Source organism: Oryctolagus cuniculus, chromosome X (genome assembly GCF_964237555.1).
Source record: "Oryctolagus cuniculus chromosome X, mOryCun1.1, whole genome shotgun sequence".
Classification (NCBI taxonomy): domain Eukaryota; kingdom Metazoa; phylum Chordata; class Mammalia; order Lagomorpha; family Leporidae; genus Oryctolagus; species Oryctolagus cuniculus.
Window position 1 is genome coordinate 110685608 of NC_091453.1, and position 23211 is coordinate 110708818.

Sequence of the window (23211 nt, forward strand, 5' to 3'; positions counted from 1 at the left end):
TTTAAAAGTATTCTAACAATAAAACAAAACACAAATAGCCCAAAAGGATAAACATAATTATTATTCTAACATCAAGTGTCAAATGTACAGGTTTACTTGGTGCCACAGTACCCTCACACCAATGAGACAGTTTCTTTCCCTGAGTGTCTTGTCTTTAAATTACTTAACAGGAGCCCTTTGTCTCTTTAGCTTGGTTCTGGTCACTGCCCTACTGTATGGGATGCTTGGACTGTGAATTCCCTTCACTGCCTAGAATAGGGATTAGTAAAGAAAGCACTACAAAGAGGCTTCAGAGATTATACCATTAGAGCACTCTGGTTTTATATCACAGGAAACTTATTCCTCGGGAGGTAAAAGGTGGCTCTTCAAGGTTACCTAGCTGCTTAGTAAAGAAGTAACACATGTCCTGCCTTTAGCACAGGGCCCATAGTACATAGTAGGCATTTAAAGACCTTATGATAACATCAAGAAACAACTGCTTGGAAAACATTAATAGTGATTCTTACCTTAGGAAATACACTGAATTCTCAATTTGATCCTTGCACCACTGGAGAATTGTCAATATCTATGAGTACGTATAAAGACCTATTTTTCCAAAGAAATTATATACTATGTCAAAAGGTTATAACCTTGTTCTGTGATTGGAAAAAAAAAAGTCAGGAACCACTGCTTAAGAAAAAGTAAAGGCCGGCGCCGCGGCTCACTAGGCTAATCCTCCGCCTAGCGGCGCCGGCACACCAGGTTCTAGTCCTGGTCAGGGCGCCGGATTCTGTCCTGGTTGCCCCTCTTCCAGGCCAGCTCTCTGCTGTGGCCCGGGAAGGCAGTGGAGGATGGCCCAGGTGCTTGGGCCCTGCACCCCATGGGAGACCAGGAAAAGCACCTGGCTCCTGGCTCCTACCATCGGATCAGTGCGGTGCGCCGGCCGCAGCGCGCTGGCCGCGGCGGCCATTGGAGGGTGAACCAATGGCAAAAGGAAGACCTTTCTCTCTGTCTCTCTCTCTCACTGTCCACTCTGCCTGTCAAAAAAAAAAAAAAAAAAGAAAAGAAAAGAAAAGAAAAAAAAAGAAAAAGTAAAAAGCAGGCCTACCAACTGAACGTTTGACCTTATAGGTGGTATAGTCTGCCACACATACACATACAAGTGCACTGAGTGGGAATAACACTCCCCAAATATCCTCAATCAGAGCTCCTATAAATTCTCCACTTGTCCATTTCAAACACATTCATGTATATAGGGATCTCAGCGAAGTTCTTGGTCATTTTTGCTTTTCAATAACACAAGGCTTAGGTATGACAGAGCATTCTGCAAGTGGCATGTAAAGAAAAAAACATTTTCAAAGTGTTAGCATCATGAAGTTGAACATAACACTCTATTATTGCAAATTGTGTGGTAAATGAATAGATAGCATAAACAGGAAGGTAAACTTGTACTTTGGCAAGAAGAATTTTGGTTATCAGTTCTAAGAAGAAAAAAAAAAAGCAAAGCCTTTAAATGTCACTTGCAGATGATTTCTATCCCATCCACCACAAATTCAGCCCTTCACCAAATGGTATATTCAAGAAACCTTACAGGTCATCTGGGCTAAATTCCTGTCCTCTTTTAGGAGGCCCTTTCATAGCATTCCTGATAGCCTTTAAATATAGAAAGGCCTGAAACAGAACAACAGATAGCCAATTTGGTTCATAACTGTTTGCACACCACTGTGGAATACAGTTTTTCTTTTAAGTACTGTAAGAACTTATGACGTTGTTGACTTGCACAGAATCCCTTCAACACTAGGATGAATAATTTCAACAGAAATATTATTGGGGCTAGCACTGCGGCCCAATGGGTAAAGCTGCCGCTAATGGCACAGGCATCCCATAATGGGTACTGGTTCATGTCCTGGCTGCTCGACTTCTGATCCAGCTCTGTGTTAACAGACTGAGAAAAGCAGCAGTATATGGCCCAAGTACTTGGGCCCCTGCCACCCACATGGGAAACTCAGATGGAGTGTCTGGCTTTGGACTTCTCCAGCACTAGCCGTACCAGCAAGCTGCAGAGTGAACCAGTGGACAGAAGATCTCTTTCTCCCCAACTCTGTTTCAAATAAATATTTAAAAAAATATTATCAAGCTGCAACAGGGGTGATAATTTTAATGCAAGCAGTATGGCAATCTGTAAACAACATTCAAATTAACAGCAGCTTTTAGTGTAAAATCTGAGATTTCAAACTTTCTAAATAGAAAACTGATAGTGTATCCCCAGGGTTAACACCAGCTCTGTGCTTCACTCTTATTCATTTAAATATATATTCTATTTTCTCCCAGTGCATCTAATTGTTCTATTTATTGTCTTTGCCAGAGTCAACATTATAGACATCATGTGCTTAAGACACTCTCCTGTCCCTTGTATCTATGCCTTACAGTTAACACTCTGAATACTACCACTTCCAAACCTCAAAAGTAGTGCTTTCTACTGCTTTCTAATTACAGGCTTATAAAACATGCTAACTACATGTTCCAAAGCTCCTATAAGGCTAAACTCCTATCGGATTCAACTGTGTTCTCCCATATCACTTGCCCTCTCTCATCTCTAAATGTTTCAACCCTAACAGTAATCTAGTTGTGCATTTATGAAGCCCTACAAAACTGAGTTCTAGAAGGGATGGTAAAGCCTTTGTAATGGCAGTACCTTCCCAGTGGTCTTAGAACATTAACCTATTAATTGTATAGCATTTCTTCTTAAATATTGATGCAGTTATCAAAAAGAGCTGTGGCCATGGCATGGTGAAGTAGATTCTTAGTCCCCTCCCTGTGAATAAGTCATTTAAGATCACTATGGTTTCCTTCCTTCACATGGAAAAAGAGTTAATTTAACTATTAAATTCCTGGAAACATGAACTTTCAGTTCTCCAGAGTGGAAAGATGCATGGTGGCAGGGAACTACCAAAACATAGCAAACACAAGACCCTATTTCTCAGCTCAATCACAACCTGTGTGGCCTTTGTCTCACTAATACACCATCACACCACTTACACAGTGGAGAGTGGTCTCTAGGGTCCTTCCGACTTGAACAGTGTGAGACCTTTGGCTCAGTATTAGCAAAGAGTACAGGGAAGCCCTTGACTGGGGCCTGATTTTACCAGAAATTCAACATAGAAGAGAACATAAATATTCTGCTGTGTTCATCTTCCAGTATTAGATTCAATGCTTCTTCATTTTAATTACATGTGTATACCACCTTAACCACTAGACACTATTTCTTGTATTTCCAGAGTACACTGGAAAAGTCCATTGAATACCCTGTCAAAGGATCACCCCCCCCCCCAGCCCAATGATTTCCAAAGAAAAACATTTAAACTTTGGATGAGGAAGCTGGTTTCATGTGCATAATCAGGGAAACAGGTATGTGGCACAAAAGATAGCCATTCCTTTCTTAATCTTGCAAAATAATCAGTTACAACTGTGGGTGTGTATGTACACATATCTGTTTAATATTTTTTTTAATTTTTTAATATTTTTGATCAGCCATTTCTTCCATCAGTTCCTCTGGGAAAGACTAACAAAGTATAATGCAAAATTCAGCCCCAAACACTTAATACAAAGTGTTTCTAAACAACTTTAGAGATTATAGTTTTAATGTAGACTTATTCCCTGTCTCTTTACTTCTTGTCCAAATGTAAAGAGATTAATTTTCTGGTCAAAATTTCAGTACTTTTGGGATGTCATCAGGACAGAAGTCAAAAATAGAACATCATTATATTGTCAGGTCTTACGGCTGAGGGTGACTAATAGCTATAGTGTCACAGATGTAATAATCCAATAAAGCCTCTGTGTACCCAGAGCCGAGTGGCATGAGTACTGGGAAAGAATGAAATTCGCTGCTGCAGTCAGACTTCAATCACCCAGTGCTTCAGATGGCAGATGTATTTGTGTCTTCCCACTTTCATCTGCTTACTACACATCTTTCTTTTCTCTAGTACTCTCCCCCCATTTCCTCTGTGCATTCTTACTCTTGCTTTATCATTGGGAAGTCAGAACAGGTTAAATCCCACCACCAAGATTTCCAAAGACTTCGCTAGTATCTAAAGCACAATGTTGGGGGCCAGCGCCATGGCATAGCAGGTAAAGCTGTCACCTGCAGTGCCTGCATCCCATATGGGTGCCAGTTCGAGTCCTGGCTGCTCCACTTCCCACCCAGCTCTCTGCTATGGCCTGGGAAAGCAGCAGAAGATGGCCCAAGTCCTTGGGCCCCTGCACCAGCATGGGAAACCCGGATGAAGCTCCTGGCTTCGGATCGGCACAGCTCCAGCTGTTGCAGCCAACTGGGGAGTGAACCAGCGGATGGAAGACCTCTCTCTGTCTCTACCTCTCTAACTCTCTCAAATAAATAAATAAATCTTTTTTTAAAAAAAAGTGCAATGTTTCCTTTCCTTCAAACTTATTACACAGATTCAGTGAATCTAAATCACTCTGACTTAGGTCATTAGATTCTTGGGGGAAAATCGTTTCTTTACCATGTTTTCTCATTATCTGCAGTTTTTGGCCTTGTCCCGAGTTTATTTCAAGTGTGTGATGTACTTTTCAGTTAATGAGCAAATCTATTTATTGGTATTATCTATCAAATGAGACACATTTCTGTGTGGCTAGCCACTGTGACACCTCCCAGGTCTCCTAATGCATGATGGCACAGATTTGTACTCCAATGGTCAAATAACCACACTGCAGCCGGCGCCGCGGCTCACTAGGCTAATCCTCTGCCTAGTGGCGCCGGCACACCGGGTTCTAGTCCCGGTTGGGGCGCCGGATTCTGTCCCGGTTGCCCCTCTTCCAGGCCAGCTCTCTGCTGTGGCCAGGGAGTGCAGTGGAGGATGGCCCAGGTGCTTGGGCCCTGCACCCCATGGGAGACCAGGAAAAGCACCTGGCTCCTGGCTCCTGCCATCGGATCAGCGCGGTGCGCCGGCCGCAGCGCGCTGGCCGTGGCAGCCATTGGAGGGTGAACCAACGGCAAAGGAGGACCTTTCTCTCTGTCTCTCTCTCTCACTGTCCAATCTGCCTGTCAAAAAATAAAATAAAATAAAAAATAAAAAAAATAAAAAAAAATAACCACACTGCAAAGAGACTACGGATGATCTGACATCAGTGGCCAGGTACAACTAAGAGCAGCATTGAAGCCTGAGGAAATAGGATGAGCAAAAACCCCGAGATGGATAGTACTTGACATACATATGAAACAAAAAAGGGGACCAGAGTTATGGAAGTGGTTACAGAAAAAAAATTATGTCAAATTGTCCCACAGTTTACCAGCAGTAACAGAACTGAGATAAACAGTTGTTTCCTTTTAAGCAGCTGTTTTACTGACAGCTCAAATCTACAGGAGAGGGAGAAATGAGAAAAATCTCGTAGTAAGCAGTTTTTCTTTTTGTAAACCTAAATGGGCAATCCAGACTGTTTGAGTACCTTTTGTACACGCTATCTCCGTCTTCAGCTGCATTCATCTATCGAAGCCTCTGTCAAATGAGAACCAAGGCACATCAGCTACATTATTATTCATGTTGTCCTAGTCCAAGAGTTTAAGATAAACATGTAGAAATGGGTGCAAAGGCAGGAAGTTTTCCAACTTGGCGGATGAACATGGGTCACTGGAAGCTCTAATTGATAGTTTCCAATTCCAAAAATTTCTATGTGATGCAGAACCAAATTAACAATGTATTTTCTTCAGTTCATAAAGCCTTTCTAAACATATAGTATATGGTGAAAATCCATCAAATGGTTTCTTGGTGCTGTAGATGCTTGGGATCATTAAACTAGGTGATACCTTTCATCTAGAAAGAACACAGAGCGGATTTATGATTCTATGAATTTTCCTTGTCCACAATAGTGGAACAAAGGTTAACTCCTCAAGTTCACAAGATGTCATGATGAAGACAGTACTGCTGAGTGCTGGTCCTCCGAAGTAACCGCAAGACTAAGCTGGAAGAAAATGTCCAATGGTCCATTTTCAACATAGTAAATTACTGTTAGCTGACTTGCAGATGTAGCAAAACTCAGTAGGCAACTCAGAAGAGGAAATTAAAGTACAGAGAAGGAGTAGCCAAATTACAAGAGGAAATTATAGACAAGGAAGTTACCTTCATAGCTTAGGCAACATCTGGGAAGATTGTACACCCCACAGTATACAGGCAATGAGGAACCAGGGGAGGCACCTGCATGCTAGGATATAAATTGTTTGCTGTAACTGTTCCAGGTGTGCCTATTCATCAGACACCCCATCTTGCAAGATGAATAAAGTCTTGTTTTCACTGCACTGCCTGAGTCCAAGTCCATCACTTGAGTGGAGAGGTGAGGGTATTTCCCATTAAGTCTTCTGAAGGAACTGTAGGGCTGAGGCAGGTAGTGTGGTAAGATGTACCCCAATGATTCTTACTTTTCTGGTAGTCACAACCTTATGTAATCTCCTCCCCATGAGAGTGGCCTGATATTACTGACCAGATTCTCTCAGAGAAAGCACAGTAGATATGATGGGATGCCACTTCCAAGGTTAAGTTACCAAGACTATGGCTTTCATTTTGGGCAACTTCTTACTCTCACTCACTCCAGCGGTCATTTTGTGAGCTGTCTAATAATGGCAAGAAACTGATGTCTCCAGCCACCAGCCAGGAAAGATCTAAGGTTTGCCAACAGCCACATAAACGAGTTTGGAAGCACATCTTGTCCAGTTTAAGCCTTGAGGACAATACAACATTGGCAAACAATTTGATCACAGCTTCCTGGAAGAACCTGAGCCACAACCACCCAGATAACGCACAATCATATTTCATACCCACAGAAACACTGAAATTAGGAATGTTTATTATTTTAAGTTGCTAAATTTTAGAACAATTTCTTATAATCAACATTAGTGGATTTCATAAAGTTTGTGGGAAAATGAAGTAAAACAAATTATTTTAGTGCAAAAAGTTTTGAAAGCCATGTAGATTTTTCATAATACATGCTTTCCATGAATTTTTTGAAAACCTTTCATATTACTAATATTAGGTATCCATTTGGAACAGTAACCAATACAAAGCACTGGGCTCAACTTCTTGCAGCCATTTCTCCTCCACTCCAAATACTCAGGAGCTCTTCAAATTTCATAACATAACACACAAGCTCTTGGTTACTAAGGAGCCATAATATATACCAAAGTACAATGCTCCTTCCTCTGTGTCCATTATTTTCTCAACAATGTCAATACCATTAGGAAGAAGTCACACCTGACTATTAAATTAAGAGGACTAATCAATAATATCGATTTGATGTTTATGTAGCCTAGATATAACTGACTTTGAAGCAACTATCTTGGGAAAAAACAAGCTTTAACTGTTAACATATAATCTTTCCATGATATTTTACCTGCATTTATCAGGAAAGAGCAACCCATTCTTAAGTTTATACTATCGTAAGTTTTAAAAAACAAGAGTCTACACAAGATTTGGCTGGAGCTAACTAGAGAAACTAGCATTAGGTCCAGAATAGAAACTATATAGGAGAGACCTACAGAGATCTCATCTCAGATAAACTACAAAAAATAAGAAGGCTACCTTTCGTTAGCCAGATGAGTTTTCTTTCTGTGCTACTACTTTGCATGTCAGCGTATATCTGCTCCAAAATATTTTATCTCATTTGGAAGGATTAACTTAAAGGAACACCCCTCTGTACTTGTCCTCTATTATCTCTTGTGATTAGAGGCTTTCTGAAATAGTGGAAGAAAACTGGGTATTTGCTGAACATTTAACTTTTTCAAGCTAGGCTGAGCCCAAGCATTGAAGGGATATAAATGATATTTCAGAAGCGTAGTCATTTTTAATAAGTACTTTTTCCTACTGTGTTTAAGTGGAAAAATGTTGCATTTAGGTAGAAAAATGTATGAAGCAAAAACAAGCAAAAATACTTGTCTTATTAAGGCTTCCACTACGATTCATAAAGTCCTTGTCATTTACAAAGTGTTTTTTTATACTAAGAACTCTGGAGTATCTACCTTCTTTACAGTTCACTGTTTACATTAGCATAATTTTACTCTTTAGTTGTCTTCCCTAATACAATTTTATCATTCCATTGTATTCATCAACATAATTTTACCATTCCAATTAGCTCTTTCACAGGAAGAAAAAAAAATCACAAACATATCTGCTGTTCATTCCAGAAACTTCTGGGGAAAAAAAAAAAGAAAACAAGCAGCAAACAGACTTTCAGTGGGTAGGATTAAAAATGAAAGTCACTTCCTTCAAAAACCTCCCATAATTGTGTCCACCTATTCTACGCTATTATATCACAATCCTAAACAAACTCCTACATTCAAAGAGCCACCTTAAATCAGAATCTGAAATCTCATAAATACCTCCATTTTGCTTGCCCTTCTCAGCTATGCTACTAAGCCTCTGTTAAAGTCTTATCACAGTCAGAGTAAACTCAACTTTGCCTTACCAACATGTTTTTCTGCTGGAATTTTTGAATACCAGCATTTTCTGTATTTTTTTTTTGACAGGCAGAGTGGACAGTGAGAGAGAGAGAGAGAGATAGAGAGAGAAAGGTCTTCCTTTTTTTCGTTGGTTCACCCCCCAATGGCCGCCGTGGCAGGCGCACCACGCTGATCCGAAGCCAGGAGCCAGGCACCTCTCCTGGTCTCCCATGTGGGTGCAGGGCCCAAGGACCTGGGCCATCCTCCACTGCACTCCCGGGCCACAGCAGAGAGCTGGTCTGGAAGAGGGGCAACCGGGACAGAATCGGGTGCCCCAACCGGACTAGAACCCGGGGTGCTGGCACCGCAGGCGGAGGATTAGCCTAGTGAGCCACAGCACCAGCCTGAATACCAGCTTTTTCAACAACACCCTCACTTCCTTCTACTCTTGTAAAAGCCCCTTTAAGAAGCTGGAGCAGATCTTACAGTTTCCACCATATACTTAGGTAAACTAAAATTCAGAGGAGTTGAGTAATATGCCAAATCAAAGACTATATATAGTGGAAGAATTTTACAAAAATAAAGCAAAACAGATTAATCTTGAAGTAAGTGGTCTTAATACTAAACAAGAGTTTTTAACTTTTATTTAATGAATATAAATTTCCAAAGTACAGCTTATGGATTACAATGGCTTCCCTCCCATAACGTCCCTCCCACCCGCAACCCTCCCCTCTCCCACTCCCTCTCCCCTTCCATTCACATCAAGATTCATTTTCGATTCTCTTTATATACAGAAGATCAGTTTAGCATACATTAAGTAAAGATTTCAACAGTTTGCTCCCACACAGAAACATAAAGTGAAAAATAATAGATGATTTTTCAAGTGATGATGAAATCAGATCAGACCTATTGTCATGTTTAATCCCAGTGAGAGTCAAGTTGGGAATTGATAATTTCTTCTTCTTCTTCTTCTTCTTTTTTTTTTTTAGAGATCAGTTTAGTATACATTAAGTAAAGCTTTCAACAGTTTGCACCCCCATAGAAACACAGAGTAAAATATACTGTTTGAGTACTCGTTATAGCATTAAGTCTCAATGTACAGCACGCTAAGGACAGAGATCCTACATGAGGAGTAAGTGCACAGTGACTCCTGTTGTTGACTTTACAAATTGACACTCTTTAAACAAGAGATCTTAAAAGTCAACTGTGTAGATTGGGGACTAAGAGATCTTGAAGACCAAGATGAACAGATGATAATAGAAAAAGAAAGAAATCCAGGTCTAAGGTATCTTCAAGATTTTATTTCGATATGGAAAAGTATTTAAGTTGTTAGAGATCACAAAGGGTGACCAGGATCCATGAACCTAACAATTGAAGTGAGTGAGAAAGAACTCAAAAATCAGGAGATCCAAGATGGCTAACAGGGAGAACACACACTGAGTTCACCCACAGTAGCATACAAAAAGCATAGGATCACATTGCCAAGGGTCTAACAAAAATTTTCAGTGGAGAAGTGGCAGAGACTCCATGGGACAGTGAAGAAAGAGGACAGACATGCTGCGGAGACCAGTAGCATGTGCAACCAGTTGCCAGCTAAGAATTGCCATCTTCCCAAGGCAAGGTGGGAAGAAGTCGCTGAATGCTGTGCCACCAGAAGCTTTAGCTGAGGGAGAATTCCACAGTCACACACGGATTTTAACTTCAGCCTGGGGAACTGACTGGGGTCTGAGTGACTGCTTGACTCTGGGAAGGGCAGCCACACTGCCTCCTTCCCCCACCACTGCAGAGCACAGACTGCCATGCAGCTGATCTCTGTTCTGCCATTACCAGAAACAACCAGAGTCAGCAGACATTCAGGGCAGAAAGCAAAACCCCTGCATCTTGCAACTGTGGGAATTTTAGCATAAGCCCAGAGCTGTACTCACTCACTCTTGTTACGTAATCCAGGGTGGCTCTCCTCAGCTTCTTGGGGTTATCACCAGCACAGCCCATAAAAATCTATACCCAACCTGAGAAAGTTCCCTCTACTCTTTCTAGCTCATGATGCTGGAAGGCCCAGGCCCAAACCCCAGGAACACCCTTGCATCCATCGTGAGAAAACTGGGGGCAGTTTTACCTGTGCCTTGTGAAATCGGACTGTTGATGTTGGTATTATAATCTTTGGAGCAATTCATACTCACTCGCAGTACCTGGAGTGCTCTAGTTGTATTGCTCTGCTTTAGACAGGGGACAACCACTATCCCTAACACCTTGGCTCCACACCCCGAGAGATCTGGGTAATGGCCCCAACATACCCTGCAACACCAGAACTGTAACCATCAGTATGAATTTCCTCAAACCCACTTGTATCTGTCTTTTTAGCTCTTTCAATAAATAAATCTTTAGAAAACACCTAGATGGATTAGAAAGTTAGTTCAATAACAATGCAATAATAACAAGACTTAGAATTAACTAGATTTTTAGTGACAGTTATAGGTCAGCAAATAGAAATTCTACATTTCTTAAGGTGATATGGTAGAGAAATTTGTGGAATAGGACCCTCAGGAAAGGCACAAAGATGAGACATGGCAAAGGGGGCCACACAGAGCAAGGACAGAAACAACTCAAACCTTGGAGTAGATACTGGACAGACAGCAATTTAGCGTACAGTGAATGCTTTAGACAGATACAAAGCACATCATTTCAGAAGTGTCATTACAGTGAGACCCCACAAATAAATTACTTTTAGAAAACAAAGTCTGGATCAGAAAACAGAAAAGCAAGCCCTGAAATCTTGCACACAGAACTAGCTCAAGGTAAGAAACTGACCAATGTACAGAGTTTATCAGAAATTTAGCTAGGCCCCCTGAAAAGCAGCAAGGGAAAATAAGAGGCAACGGAAATATTAAAGGCAATGATCATGACTGCAGATTAAGGCAGAGCACAAAGATATGGAAAGGCCAAAGGAAAACTATCTCAAGGAGTATGTTGGAAGAACCTCACCTTCATAGAGCAACTTAGTTGCAGAAGTCTGTCCCAGATAATTCCCTAAATAAATAAGAGGCTTGTGGCCACCTATCCTCAAAGCCATTTTTCACATGCTCAAGAAAAATCCACAAGGAGCTGACATTGTGGTGCAGCAGGCTAAGCCACAGATTGTGATGCCAGCCTCCTATATTGGAAGACCAGTATTGAGTTCCAGCTGCTCCTCTTCTGATTCAGCTTCCTGCTAATGCACCTGAAATGCAATGGAAGGAAGCCCAAGTAGTTGGGCCCCTGCCATCCACATGGGAAACTCAGATGCAGTTCCAGACTCCTGGCTTGGCCTGGGCCCAGCCCCAGCCACTGGGGTCACCTGTGGAGTAAACCAGCAGATCGAAGATGCTTTTCACTGTCTTTCCCTCTTTGTCGCTGTACTTTTCAAATAAATAAAAATAATTCTTTTTTCTATTTTTTGCCAGGCAGAGTTAGACAGTGAGAGAGAGAGAGACAGAGAGAGAGAGTTATAGACAGTGAGAGACAGAGAGAAAGGTTTTCCTTCCACTGGTTCATTCCCCTAATGTCCGCTACGGCCGGCACTGTGCCAATCTGAAGCCAGGAGCTGGGTACTTCCTCCTGGTCTCCCATGCGGGTGCAGGGACCCAAGGACTTGGGCCATCCTCCTCTGCCCTCCCGGGCCACAGCAGAGAGCTGGACTGGAAGAGGAGCAACTGGGACTAGTACCTGGCGCTCCAACCAGGACTAGAACCCATGGTGCTGGCGCCGCAGGCAGAGGATTAGCCAAGTGAGCCACGGCGCTGGCCCAAAAATAAATATTTTAAAAAGAAAATTATATGAGGCAAGAGAAGCAAAGCTTGTATCAGCTCAAATATAGGATTCACAGGGAAAATAGGAAATAAAAAGCTGCTCCCATCACCAATTTCTCAACTCTGCATGGGGATAGTATATTCTTAGATACTTAAAATTGGGTAGAAGTATCTGCCTCTTTTGTGTATTTGGAGCACTATATCAGGGACCATTTCTATAATTCTTAGATGCTCCTCTCACATTATTATGACAGACCAATTCCAAACTACTCACTTGAAATTGACCTCGAGGTTCTCAAACAGATGTCACAAACTGAATTTCCAAAAAAATCCTTCCCAATTCACATACTATCGTCTCTCTCCTTCCTTTCCATATTGTCTAACTGTCTCAGTCTTGTGTGAACTCATGAAGTTTAAAGACCTAAGACTTTGAACTATCTTCTTCCCAGCTGAGAAGCTACTACCAAAAGTTTGTATTGAAAACCCCTGTGAGAGAGATTCCAAGATGGCAGATTAGTGAGTGACGTGATGCACTAGAGTAGGGATAAACAGTGACAGAAAGGGATTTAGGAAGTGCACTTTCAAGGGAGAATTGGAAAGAAAAACCGCACCGGAAACCCTACAAGAGGAGGAACCCCATGGACCTCTGTGGAAGGTGAGGACGTGCAGCACGAATGCGGGCACAGCATGTGACCGTAGCAGCCCAGAGCCCACGCAGGCAACAGCTTGGAAACGAAGGTGAGACCAGACTGCAGCAACCCATGGCGATATAACCAGAGGGTGAGCGTGATGTGAGCTTGGATGGGAGCCCTGGGGGTGAGGGGTTGCCTACAGACCCAGAGGAAGTAGAGGCGGCACGTTTGTCTTGCCCCAGGGCTTGCCCACAACAGCACCCACTGCCTGGCTGAGGAGGGGTGGGCACCATTTGTTTTTGTGCATGTTTACAGCAAGTGGCTGAGACAGGACACCTCCTTCACAGCAATACTGGCGGAGCTGGCGGAGCAACACGCAGCCAGTGGCACTTGCGTACCCGTGTCATCCAGTGATTCTAGTGGAGGGAACCATATGCAGTCCCCACTGACTTCGAGCCTAGCTCAGAGGTGGCTGGGCAACCACATAGGTCAGTGAAGCACCCACAGCCTTCTAGAATGAAGATGCCTAGGTAGAACTGTAGTGGAGAACATCTGCCTCTCTGTTGACTGGGCAGGATGGCAGGGCAAACAGAAACCTCTGCACCCAGTGACTATGGGAACCTTCTCTGCTGAGCCCATGTGAACTCAGTGGCTACATGAGAAGGTGCAAGGAGTACCTGGGTCTCTGTACAATCACCAGGAGTAGCTCCACATATTCACTGTGCTCACAGTGAGGGCTGCACAAATCATTTGTGAGGTTAAAATGGTGGCACAGAACACACTGGGGACTAACATCCGGGCACTGATATCTACCTCACCCAAACTGGGTGTTACCCTGGATATTTGTCCCAAACCGGAACACTGACCAGAGCTCTTTGGCCACACCCACCACACCTCTCTTGTTATTCACTGAAAGTACAGGCACTCTTTAAGCCACAGAAGCATAGCTCAAAGACAAAAGCCATCAGAGGAAAATCAACCCCACAAATGCCTAAAAGGAAACACAGAAATTCAAGAAGAATAAGGAAGATACCATGACCCCACCCCAAAGGGAAGCAACATTTCAATATTAGTTGGGAAGATGAAGACATTGAGGAAATACCAGAAATGGAATTCAAGAAATTAATCATAGGACTACTCAAAAGCAATTGGAAGCAAATCCACAAACTAAAGAAAACCATACATAAGAATGAAATTTTTTCCCATGAAATTCAGATTTTAAAGATATTAAAATGATATATTAGAAATGAAGAATTCAATATATCAAATAAAAAAACGTGGTAGAAAGCCTAAACAGCAGACTTGGCAAGGCAGAAGAAAGAATATCCAAATGAGAAGACAAATCTTTGGAAATCTTACCATCAAAGCAAAAAAAAAAAAAAATAGAAAACTTAAAAACAGTGTTGAAGACATATGAAATAATATCAAACCACCCAACATATGGGTCTTACAATTTCTTGAAGGTATGGAAAGAGAATGGACTAGAAGGTCTATTTAGTGAATTACAGAAAATTTCCCCAGTTTGGAGAAAGGGACTTCTAAATAGAGGAAGCACACTGAACTCCTAATAGACATGAAGAAAATGATCTTTACCATGACTCATTGTAGTCAAACTTTCCACAGTGAAACATAAAGAAAAGATTCTAAAATGTGCACAAGAAAATGCCAGATTACATTCAGAGGATCTCCAATTAGACTCACAGCAGATTTCTCATCAGAAACCCTACAGGCTAGAAGGGAATGGTGAGTTATAGCCCAAGTCTTGAGAGGGAAAAAAAACTGTCAACCCAGAATACAGAACCCACAAAGCTCTCACTTATGACAAAGTGAAACAAAAAACTTCCACAAAAACCAGAAACTGAAAGAATTTGTAGCTACTCAGCCAGCCTTACAAAAGATGATTAAGGATGTGCTACACAGAGAAACAAAGAAAGATAACCATCATTATGCAAAAATGAGAAGGCAGATAATCCCCCCCATAAAAGCACAAAAAAAATCCAAAGTAAACAAAGGAATATTTATGGAAAAAGTCATTACTTAGCAATAGTCACCTTGAATGTAAATAGTCTCAACTCTCCAGGATAAAACAAGAGAAAGAGCAGGAAGGAAGGGAAGGATGGGTGGGAGGGTAGGCATGGTGTGAAAAATTATTATGTACATAATGTTGTATTTATGAGACACATACAAATTAAAAATAAATATTAAAAAAGATACAGTCTGGATGAATGGATTATAAAATAAGACCCATCTATTTGCTGCCTACAAGAAACACATCTCACCAACAAAGATACACACGAATTGAAAGTGAAAGGATGGAATAAAAGGTATTTCATGCTCATGGAAAGCCAAAAAAGAGCTGGTGTAGCCATCTTAATATCAGACAAAATAACACAAAAACTGTTAAGAGACAAAGAATGAATAAGAGATCAATTCAACAGGAAGATGTAACTATAACAAATATATATGCATGTGGGTGATCCTGTGCCTACTGTGCCTACCTGGGAGACTGCCTGCCTTGCCCACACAGGAGGCTAAGAGGGCATGGTACACCATGCCTTCCAGGAAAGACCCCAGTCAGCAGCTCAGCACATTGAGATCCACACATGATCTGACTGCAGGCAGGCAGCAGGGGCCCCAGGCACATTTCCCACACCCCCACCTCCTGTTGAGGGGCCTTGTGATTGTCAACCTAGTAAACAGCTCCCAGGTGTAGCCTAGACCCATAAGACCACTTGGAAGGCCACATAAGCTATATGAATTTCAAGCTGATTGGAAAAGCATAGAGGCACTAGTATCTGCTTTATCCTACAGAATTAGTGTTGCTACCCTGAGCTAGCTACTCCTATAAAACCTTGTGCCTGACTGTTAATAAACAGACATGTTCACCTAAACTTGTCTTCGGTGCTTCTTGTTAAAGAATGCCATCACCCTACAGAGTGTCTGGCTATTTAAAAGAAATGGTAATGGATCTAAAGGGAGACACAGACTCCAATACAACAGTAACGGGGGGCACCAACACCCCACATTCATCCCTGGGCAGACCGACTAGACAGAAAAATCAACAAAGAAACAACAGAGCTAACTGACATTATGGACTAAATGGACCTAACTGATATCCACAGAACACTTCATCCTACAGTTGCAGAATACACATTCTCACCAGTGCATGGAACTTTCTCTAGGATAGACCACATGCTTGGCGATAAAGCAAGTCTCAGCAAATTTAAACAAAAAAAAAAAATCGAAATCATACCATGAATCTTCTCTGACCACAGTGGAATAAAGCTGTAAGTCAACAACTCAGGAATCCCTAAAGCATATGCAGACACATGGAGACTGAACAACATCCTCCTGAATGAAGAGTGGGTCATGGAAGAAATCAAAAGAGAAATCAAAAAAATTTCTGGAAACAAATGAAGATGACAACATATCAAAAGTCTTGGGATACAGCAAAAGCAGTGTTAAGAGGAAAGTTTATAGCAATTGGTGCCTACATGAAGAAACTGGAAAGGTACCAAATAAGCGAGCTATCAATGTATCTAAAGGATATGCAAAAACAAGAACAAATCAAATCCCAAATTAGTAGGAGGAGGGAATAATTAAAATTAGAGAAGAAATTAGCAAAGTTGAAACAAAAAATATAAGATTAGTGAAATGAAGAGCTGGTTTTATGAAAAAAAAAATAAACGAAATTGATAATACCATTGGCCCAACTAAACAAATAAGAGAGAGAGTAGCCAAATCAAAATCAGAGATGAAAAAGGAAATGTAACAGATACCACAGAAATAAAAATCATCAGGAATTACAAGGAGCTGTATGCCAACAAACCAGGGATAACCTAGGAGAAATTGATAGATTCATGGACATATATAATGTAACAAAATTGTGTCATGAAGACACAGAAAACCTATACATCAGACCCATAAGCAAGACCCTTCCAACAAAGAAAAGTCCAGGACCAATGTCTTCACTGCTGAATTATATCAGACATTTAAAAAACAACTCCAATTTTCAAGCTATTCAAATCCTCCCAAACTCCTTCTATGAAGCCAGCATCACCTTAATTTCTAAGTCAGAAAAAAAGATACAACAAAGAAAGAGAACTACAGACCAATTTCCCTGATGAACATGGACACAAAAATACTCAAAATACTAGCCAATCAAATCCAACAACACATCCAAAAGATCATTCACCCAAAACAAGTGGGATTTATCCATGGTATGCAGGGATGGTTCAACATTCACAAATCAATGTGATACATCACATTAACAAACTGAAGAACAAAAAACATGATTATCTCAATAAAGTATTTGATAAAATATAATACATTTTCACGAAGAAAACTCTAAGCAAATTGGGTATAGAATGAACATTCCTCAACACAATCAAGACAATTTATGACAAACCCATAGCCAGCATCTTATTGAATGGGGAAAAGTTGGAAGCATTCCCCCTAAGATCCAGAACCAAAGACGCCCACTCTCACCACTGCTATTCAATATAGTCCTGCAAGTTTTAGCCAGAGCTATTAGGCAAGGGAAAGAAATCAAAGGGATACAAATTGGAAAGGAGGAAGTCAAAATATCCCTATTTGCAGATGACATGATTCTACATAGTGAGGATCCAAAAGACTCCACAGAGAGATGACTGCAATTCATAGGAGTTTGATAAAGTGGCAGGATATAAAATTAATATGCAAAAATCAATAGCCTTTGTATATACAGACAATGTCATGGCTGAGAAAGAACTTTTAAGATCAGTCCTATTCACAATAGCTACAAAACGTATTAAATACATTGGAATAAATTTAACCAAGAATGTCAAGGTCTCTGTGATGAAAATTACAAAATACTAAAGAAACAGAAAAGGATATTTAAAAAAAGGAAAAATCTTCCATGTTCATGGATTGGAAGAATCATCATAAAAATTTCCATACTACCCAAAGCAACTACAGATTCAATCCAACTCCAATCAAAATATCAAAGATATTCTTTTCAGATCTACAAAACATGATGCTGAATTTCATATGGAGGAACAGGAGACCTCAAATAGCTAAAGCAATCTTATATAACAAAAACAAAGCTGGAGGCATGACAATACCAGATTTCAGGGCATACTACATGGCATTTATAATTAAAGCAGCCTAGTACTGGCACAAAAATACACATGTAGACCAATGGAACATAACGGAATCTCCAGAAATAATCTACACATGTACAACCAACTCATCTTTGACAAAGGAGCTAAAATAAATCCTTGGAGCAAGGACAGTCTTTTTAACAAACAGTGCTGAGGAAACTGGATCTCCACGTGCAGAAATTTGAAACTAGACCCATACCTAACACCTTACACAAAACTCTACTCAAAATGGTTCCACGACCTACACCTATGACCTGATACCTCCCAATTACTGGAGAATACTGAGAAAACTCTGCAAGACATTGGCATAGGCAAAGACTTCTTGGAAATGACCTCAGAAGCACAGGCAAAGCCAAAATTGGCAAATGGATTACATCAAGCTGAGAACCTTCTGCACTTCAAAAGAAACACTCAGCCAAGTGAAGAGACAACCATCAGAATGGGAAAAAAATTTGTAAACTATGCAACTATCTGATAAAGGGTTAACATCCAGAATCCATAAAGAGCTCAAGAAACTCTACAACTAAACAAATAATCCAGTTAAGAAATCACCAAAGGACTTGAACAGACAATTTCAAGACAGGAAATTCAAATGACCAACAGACACTTGAGAAAATGCTCAGGATCACTAGCCATCATGGAAATGAAAATCAAAACTTCAATGAGGTTTCACCTCTCTGCCCCTTACCCCCATTATAATGGCTCTCATATAGAAATCAACAAACCATAAATGCTGGTGAAGACGTGGGGAAAAAGGCATCCTGGTCAACTGTTAGTGGGAACATATACTGGTGCAGCCACTGTGGAAGACAGTATGGAGACACCTCAGAAATCTGAGCTTAGACCTACCATATAATCCAGCCATCCCATTCTTTGGATTTTTACCGAAACCAAATGATACCCATGTTCACTGCAGCACATTTCACAGTAGCAAAGATACAGAATCAACCAAGATGTCTATCATCTATTGACTGGATAAAGAAATTATGATATTTATATACACTATGGGAGTACTATTCAGCTGTAAAAAATGAAATCCTGTCTTTTTCAACAAAATGGACATACCTGGAAACCATGATACTTAGTGAAATAAGCCAGTCCCCAAAAGAGATCATCTTCCCTAACCGAGGTAGCTATTAGAGTATCTGAAATATAATATATTGGAGTGACAAACATCTTTAGATTCAATGATTGCTTACAGCCCCTCTCTCTTCTGTTGAGAACAGTGCTCTTTTTTTTTTAGTTTTTTTTCTTCATACGACGTTGAACTTTTACTTAGTATAGGGTTAACTATATGATCATTACGTAAACTGAAAATAGATCTCTAAAAATTAAGAGTGGGAATGTGAGAGGGAGGAGGAAGAAGAGTTGGAGTGTGGGCAGGAGGGAGGTGGTGGTGTATGTGAAATACATGAAAATTGTATAACTTAAAATAACTTAAAAGAAAATACCTGCATGGAGCCCAAATCTCCTTCTGCATTTTGGTGAATCAAACTTTTCAAGGATAAAAAGAATTGTTCTCAGGTTGCAGATAACTAAAAGATGATGATAACTACTACTAACTGTCCTTTACTCATGTATCAGGAACTTTGTCTTTCTGTCACTTTAGAGACAAACCAAGAAAGATGATAGCATTAGCAGCATAGTGTTACCAGCTTCTTGCTCAAGTGTTTAAAAAGTAGACCACAGATGGAATACACACATAACTGAAGCATTTAAAGCAACTGATGCATCTTGATCTAAGATTGCCTGCATGGGTACTGTAACTAAATTTCAACTGATGGCTTTTTCCTAGGTATTACTATTACTTCAATCAAACTTTAAGGCAGAAGGTATAAAGACACATGCAAGTTAAAGAAAAATGACTGGCAATAATACAGAACATTTCATTGGAATTCCCATTATTCTAAAGTTGAAATCTTAGAGGGAGAGGTGGCATCTGCAAAGGGTGTTAATTCTGTCTATATACACACACACCTCCCCTTAAAGATGTATTCACATAATCAAAGTCCCAGAACTATTATATACCTTTAAGTTGCTTGTCAAGTTGGGAAGATGAAAAACACAGAAGAGTAGGTAAGGCAAAGGGGACAGGAGGCAGTGCCTTAAACATGCAAAGCCTGTTGTACCTTTCACACCAAACACTCTTGTCATCCTATTTGCTGTATCTTCATCCTAAAGAGCATCTCTATAGATTACTGCTATTCAGGGATTTCTCATTCATCTCTAGGCTATTTGTTATTCCATGTCTCCTGATCCCCTTTTTCTGTGGCTCCAACCTCTAATTCTTCTCCCCCTAAGACAGACAGTCAACAAAAGTGGTTAGAGAACCACATCATTTTTTTGACAGGCAGAGTTAGACAGTGAGAGAGAGAGAGACAGAGAGAAAGGTCTTCCTTCTGTTGGTTCACCCCTCAAATGGCCACCACGGCCAGCACACTGCGCCGATCCAAAACCAGGAACAAGGTGCTTCCTCCTGGTCTCCCATGGGGTGCAGGGCCCAAGGACTTGGGCCATCCTCCACTGCACTCCCTGGCCACAGCAGAGAGCTGGCCTGGAAGAGGAGCAACCAGGACAGAATCTAGCACCCCAACCGGGACTAGAACCGGGGGGTGCCCGTGCCGCAGGCGGAGGATTAGCCAAGTGAGCCTCGGTGCCGTCCAAGAACCACATCTTAAAACCTTTCAGCGGTCCCATTATTTCCTGATCAGTTTTCAGCACCAGTTTATTGTATAACCACAGAATTATATTGTGTCACTTCTAAATGAACATGGCAAGTAAGAACTGGGGAAGTAGTGGTAGAGATGGTGAACTACTGGTTTCACGAGTACACCTTCTGGAATCATCTGATTCTTTAAAGTCCACTCATGAGTAAGTTTCATAGATGTTAGACACAAAATTCAATTCAGTGACTGATCTGTGCACCCAATGAATAGCTAGCTAACTTATACTCTAAAGAGCTGTGAACAGAAAGACCACAGGGAATACATGTCAGCCCCATGGTGGGACAGTCAATGACAAAGTGACAGTCTTTCTGCATCACTTATGACTCGTCAGAACAATATGAAAAGTTTGAGTTCCAACAAATGCCTATAAGTGCTGAGCAGAGTTTACCATGAAGTGAGACAGTGGGGAAAATGTGCCATAAGAAAGCCCCTCATTTTAATATCATTCTATCTCCTGATTATCCCAAGGAACAAAACAAAATAGCAAGAAGAGTGATAATGCTTCTCATTGTAAGGGCAGTATTTGTCATTAAGATGCACCAAGTTACCTTCTACTCTGGGTGTATGTATAATGAATCCAGCCAAACCACAATGAAGCAATGGCTGGAAATGAGACAAAATTGATTCCTAGACTCAAGCAAAAGTTCAAGAGGGAGGGAGAGGAGTGATAGAGTAGCAGGTGCAGATGGAAAAGAAGTCATTATCAGCTCATCCAGAATACCAATAAACCTATTTCATGAAAACCTTTTTAAATGGAATTTCATAAACACTCCCCTGCGATCCCTTGAACTACATGTGCAAATTGAGGACAGGTAGGTATCCAGAATAGCCAAAAATGAGGGGTGCTGAAAATAAATAGCTGGGAAGTTGTTCATGCTTAATAGAGAAATCAAAGCTTGCACTGGGTTGAAGCACCTACAATGATCTATGCTTAAACTAAGTGTGTGGAGGTGATTTTGTCTTGATCAGATGTTCAAGTGAACAGATGGTCTGTGGATTTCCTGATGGCTGAGTTCCTGCCATGGCTTTAATTGATAAGGCCCACTTTCTCCACATACATATTTAAATTAAACAAGCACTTCTCACAGCCAAGGCTTCTAATTGGTCCAAATTAACACTCATAAAAACTGTGAAAATCTTCACAGGCAGCCACTTTGTTTTGTGAATCAAAACGATAAATTTAAAACAAATACTTGTCTTCTGCAACTCTCGCATGTCCTTACCTCCACAAAGATCTTGAGAAAGGCAGGCACTTAGCAGCCCAGATGGAAACAGGATCTGTTAACAAGAAACCAGATTTAGCGAAGGAAAAGTCTGAGCATCAGGCTACAAATATCCCTTTGTGGAACTTAAACATTTCTTGCTGCTCTCTTCCCACCATACCGCCAGCTGCCATCTTTTGCCCTATCTCATCTGGTGAGGTCCTCGTACAGACATCAATCACTGTACTATCAGAAGGAATAGGACCTAAGCAAGGGGAGCAGAGCCTCTGCTCTGACTGTGGAAGTCAGCCCCAGTGAAAGCTCACAGGTTTGCTGTTCAGGAAGCTACCAGCACAAGGTCTTTCTGAGGGATTCTTGACTATCCAGTCTCCATTCAATATTCCATGGAAAGCAACCGGAGATTCTCCTGATCCAGCCATGGAATGGCAACTTCACCAACTCTTTCAAGGTCTTAGGCACAGCTTCTTAAATTATCTATAGACAGAGAGTATTGTCTTTTAACCCTTTTGAAGCCTCAAATAGATCTGAGGTCCTTTACTGGGAGGCAGTGTATACCTAAAACCAATTACATATACTGAGAATACAAGTATAAACAGGACAGAGGAAATCTCTGTCCTTTCTGTTTACTTGCCCATGGGCAGACCTATAATTAGTTTGCATCAATCCACACCAACTGCAACTACTCCTGTAGCATGATCCTAGATCATGGTCTTTCCATCATCACTCCATGTGCTGTCACTCTTGTCATAAAGGAAAAGACATCTGAATGAACCACATGACTTTTAATTTCACACTGGACACTGATCTTTAGAGCATTACCTTGAACAAAGATTATAGTCTTTAAAATAAACTCACGGAATTATGCCTTTCCTAAGCAGGTGCGTAATATCTGCATTTGGAAACATGGGATGGAGTCAGATATCTGAATGAGGAAACAAATATTTACTTAAAAACCAGTTATGAATCTCAACAGTACCAATACATGCATTTTCATTTTAAGACTAACGTGAAGAACACCAACAGGCTAGTTTGTCACTGATTTTAAAGACTATTCAGTGAGGTATAAAAATTAGTTCGTATGAGCTGAGAGGACACATCTCTTCATAAATCTGCATTCAGCCGCACTGAACTGGTAACTTGAAATTGGCCATTGTGGGACTATTATGCCTAGAAACTGGCAAATGCTACATATCATGTTCCCCCTTCCCTTCTTTTGGGGGAGGGGGGAGGGTGGAAAGGGGGGAAGGGGAGAGAGAGGAGAGAAAGGAGGGGGGAAGGGGAG

The 23211-nt window shown here is 41.0% G+C and overlaps 1 protein-coding gene across 5 annotated transcripts in view; it reads right to left on the bottom strand.

Moving 5' to 3' along the window:
• Positions 1–23211, bottom strand: part of USP26 (ubiquitin specific peptidase 26) — an 84265-nt gene that overhangs the window by 45038 nt on the left and 16016 nt on the right. For 2 of the 5 annotated variants that reach the window (XM_070067373.1, XM_070067371.1), the window contains exons 5-7: positions 22785–22851; positions 21930–21984; positions 5443–5492 (exon numbers count right to left, since the gene is read on the bottom strand). The gene's annotated coding sequence lies outside the window, so the exon portion shown is untranslated. Of the gene's footprint in view, positions 1–5442; positions 5493–21929; positions 21985–22234; positions 22551–22784; positions 22852–23211 lie in introns of those variants that run through there. The other 3 variants (XM_070067375.1, XM_070067372.1, XM_070067374.1) reach the window with 3 other exon arrangements.